Here is a 4621-nt window from a genome sequence, read left to right as displayed (position 1 = left end):
AAAAAAAAAAAAAAAAAAAGAAAAGAAAAAAATTATAACCACAAACAGGAAATAAATCTATAAAATTCAAGTAGCCCATTTGGAAAAGAAACAATTTTTTTAAGGAAAGAAATGCAATATTTAAAAACACGATGGATAAGTTTAACAGCACATTAGACACTACCTGGTTGGAATTAGTGAACTGAGAGCTTTGAAGAAAGTGTTCAGATTGCAGCCCAGGGACGCCGAGGGGAGTTGAGGAGACACGGGACAGAGCTAGGTGGTCCGTGTACTCTGAAGTCCTTGAAGAGAGGAAAAATGGGAGGTGAGATATGAGAGGGAACGGCTGAGAAATTCCCGGAACTGATGGAAACCACTACTCCATAGAGTCATGAGGGCCAAGGCATTCCAAAGGGGAGGAATAGAAATGAGTGTACGCTCCGATGCACCAACGTCGTGAAACCTGAGAACACCTAAAACAAAGAGAAAAGCTTAGAAGCAGCTAGGGGAAAAAAGGCAGGTTATCTTCAAGAAAAAGCAGGTAGGGCCGGGCCCAGTGGCTCATGCCTGTAATCCCAGCACTTTGGGAGGCCAAGGTGGGTGAATCAGGAGGTCAGCAGATCAAGACCAGCCTGGCCAACATGGTGAAACCCCATCTCTATTAAAATACAAAAAATTAGGTTGGCCTGGTGGTGCACACCTATAATCCCAGTTACTCTGGAGGCTGACATGAGAATTGCTTGAACCTGGGAGGCAGAGATTGCAGTAAGCTAAGAATATGTCACTGTACTCCAGCCCGGTGACAGAGCAGGACTTCTCTCTCAAAAAAACGTCTCAAAAAAAAAAAAAAAAAAAAAGGAGTTAGACAACAGTTGACAATAGGAGAATTCCTTCTGTGTGGAAAGAAAACACTACCCATCTGAAATACAATACCCAACAAAAGCATCTTTTGAAGAATGACGTGGCCCAGTGTGGTAACTCTCACTTGTAATCCCAGCACTTTGAGAGATCAAGGCGGAAGGATGGCTTGAGCTCAGGAGTTCAAGACCAGTCTGGGCAACATGAAGAAACCCTGTCTCTACAAAAAGTAAAAAAATTATCTGCATATGGTGGAATGTGGCTGTGGTCCCAGCTACTTGGGAGGCTGAGGTGGGAGGATCGCTTGAGCCTGGGGGGATTGAGGCTGCAGTGAGCTGTGATTGCATCACCGCACTCCAGCTTGGGTGGCAGAGACATTGTCTCACAAAAAAAGAATGAGGTGAAAATAAAGATACTTCAATGTAACAAAAACACATTGCCACCACCAGATTCTCACTAAAGGGAATCGTAAATAATATGCTTCAACCAGAAGGAAGCTGATCTTAGGCAGCAGCTCTGAGGTACACAAATGAATAAATTTTAAAAAAGATAAATGTGAATGAACACTGTAAAATGGTGATAATGTCTTTCAGAGTGAAAGAAGAATAGAATTGAAATACGTAACAAAGAAAACAATACATAACAATCACATATCTAGGTTGAAGATTCTTATATTATCCAGAAGGATTTATTACATTTAGACTTTGACCACAGGTTTAAGAGCCAAGAAACAGAGTTAAGCATATATTAGCAGGGCACAGTGGCTCACACCTGCAATCCCAGCACTTTGGCAGGCCGAGGCAGGAGAATCACTTGAGCCCAGGAGTTTGAGACCAACCTGGGCAGAATGGTGAAAGCCCATTTCTACAAAAGCTACAAAAATGAGCTTGCTGTGGTGGTGCATGCTGTAATCCAGGCTACTCAGAAGGCTGAGGCAGGAAGATCACTTGAGCCTGCAAGGCAGATGTTGTAATAAGCAGAGTTCGTGCCATCTCACTCCAGTCTGGATGACAGAGCAAGACTGTCTCAAAAAAATAAAAAGCATGTATTGAACTTTGATATGACAGAGGTAGCACAGAAGATCACCAGGGGAAAGGGGAGCTATTCAATAAACAGAGCTGCAAAGATTGGTAATCTATAAGGAAAAAGATTGAAAAGGATGCCTCCCTCACGTCAGACCCAGAAGTCAACTCCAGGCGGATAGGAATATAAATGCAGTATAGGTGGTTATCTAACTCTAATTTTCTTAAACAGGAACCAAATGTAAAACATAAACCATAACCATAACTTCTGTTCATCAACAAACACCTTAAAAAAGGGGAAAGGCAAGCTGCCAACTGGGAGGAGATACTTACAATATGTACACCTGAGAAAAGAATAATCAGCAGTATATAAACAGTGCCCAGCCGGGCGCGGTGGCTCACGCCTATAATCCTAGCACTTTGGGAGTCTTAGGTGATAGTTCAAGACCAGCCTGGCTAACATGGTGAAACCCCATCTCCACAAAAATACCCGAATTAGCTGGGCATGATGGCGGGTGCCTGTAATCCCAGCTACGCAGGAGGCTGAGGCAGAGAACTGCTTGAACCTGGGAGGTTCTAGAGGTCACAGTGAGCTGAGATCGCGCCACTGCACTCCAGCCTGGGCAACAGGGCAAGACTGTCTCAAAAAAAAAAAAATTCAGATACCATATTTTTATTGTAGCTTTCTTGTGATTAGATATACAAGTACTTACTGTTGTGTTACAGTTCCCTGTGGTGTCATCACACTTCCATGATGTACTGTGTGTAAGTACAGGTGGGAGCCATTGCCTGTGTTGTAGTCACAGTCCCATGCTGTACTGCGTGTAAGTACAGGGGGGAGCCATTGTCTGTGGTGTCACAGTTCCATGCTGTGTGTGTGTAAGTACAGGTGGGAGCCATTGCCTGTGGTGTCGTCACAGTCCCATGCTGTACTGTGTGTAAGTACAGGTGGGAGCCATTGCCTGTGTTGTAGTCACAGTCCCATGCTGTACTGTGTGTAAGTACAGGTGGGAGCCATAGCCTGTGGTGTCGTCACAGTCCCATGCTGTACTGTGTGTAAGTACAGGGGGGAGCCATTGCCTGTGKTGTMRTCACAGTCCCATGCTGTRCTGTGTGTAAGTACAGGGGGGAGCCATTGCCTGTGGTGTCGTCGCAGTCCCATGCTGTACTGTGTGTAAGTACTGGGAGAGCCATTGCCTGTGGTGTCGTCACAGTCCCATGCTGTACTGTGTGTAAGTACTGGGAGAGCCATGGCCTGTGGTGTCGTCACAGTCCCATGATGTACTGTGTGTAAGTACTGGGGGAGCCATTGCCTGTGTTGTAGTCACAGTTCCATGCTGTACTGTGTGTAAGTACTGGGAGAGCCATTGCCTGTGGTGTCGTCACAGTCCCATGCTGTACTGTGTGTAAGTACAGGGGGGAGCCATTGCCTGTGGTGTCATCACAGTTCCATGATGTTCTGTGTGTAGGTACAGGTGGGAGCCCTAAGTTAGCACATACAGCCCTGGTGTTCCGTAGGCACTGGAATCTAGGTTTGTGTAAGTACACTCTACGATGGACACAGCAAAATTGCCTGCTGATGCGTTTCTCTGGACACTTCCCCATTGGTTTTTTGTTTGTTTGGTTTTGGTTTTTTGAGCCTGGCCTCACTGTGTCACCCAGCCTGGAGTGCAGCGGTGTAATCACAGCTCACTACAACCTCTCCGTCTCGATTCAAGTGATCCTCCCACCTCAGCCTCCTGAGCAGCTGGGACTGCAGGTGGGCACCACCACATCTGGCTAATTTCTGCTCTTTTTGTGGAGATGGGGTTTCACCATGTGACCCAGGCTGGCCTCAGCTTCCTTAGCTCAAGTGATGTGCCCACCTCGGCCTCATATCCCCATCGTTAAGAGACATGTGACTGTTTGTACCCAGTGATTTGCACAGGAATGTTTATAGTAGCACTGCTTACGGCAAAAAACAAACTGGGGACAGTCAAAATACCAATCAAGAAGATGGATAAATTGTGGCATATTCCTACACTAGAATGCTATGCAACAATGAAAAATAAAAATTGTTACCTGCATCATCTTGGAAGAATCTCATAGACACAATGTTTAGTGAAAGAATGAAAAACTCACATCAGGTGGAATATAGTATGGATAGACACGGTTACCAGTGTTTCTAAAAGCAAGTCTTGGCAGTTCTACTCCTGCCGACATACCTGAGAGAAATGATTGGCTATTTTCCCCAAAGTACATGTATAAAAGTGTTCATAGCAACTTTCTAATAGCCCAAACCTGGAAATAAGCTAAATGCCCATGAATTGGAGAATGGATAAATAAATTGATATAGTCACACACTGATACATTGTATAGCAATGAAAAATAACTAATAATTGCTACATGAAACAACTTTGATTAATCTCATAGACACAGTCCTTAGTGAAAGAAGCCAGACCTCATATAAATGATTGCATTTATACGAAATTCACTACAATCAGGCAAATCTAATCTGTGATGACAAAGGTGCATGTCTTCTGGTGGCAGTATCAACTGGGAGGTCATATGAGGAGCTGTCTGGGTGTTGGAAATGTGCTATAGCCTGATCTGGATGATAAGTACGTAGGTATATACATATACAAAAACTTGTGCTGAATGCTAGCATTTATGGACTTTACTACAATTTATACCTTAATGAGAAAGTTGTTAAAAGTTCCAAAGTTCCAGAAGACAAAATGGGATTTCACTCCCCTCCCCTCTTTTTTTTTTTTTTTTTTTTT

At 44.1% G+C, this 4621-nt stretch overlaps 1 protein-coding gene across 1 annotated transcript in view; it reads right to left on the bottom strand.

Annotated features, from left to right (window-relative positions):
- Window positions 1-4621, bottom strand: part of LOC108306871 (kinesin-like protein KIF28P) — a 77601-nt gene that overhangs the window by 31728 nt on the left and 41252 nt on the right.

This window comes from Cebus imitator, unplaced genomic scaffold, assembly GCF_001604975.1.
Source record: "Cebus imitator isolate Cc_AM_T3 unplaced genomic scaffold, Cebus_imitator-1.0 Scaffold75, whole genome shotgun sequence".
Lineage (NCBI taxonomy): Eukaryota > Metazoa > Chordata > Mammalia > Primates > Cebidae > Cebus > Cebus imitator.
Note: the sequence above shows the minus strand (reverse complement) of the source record. Positions and strands in the feature narration are given on the sequence as shown.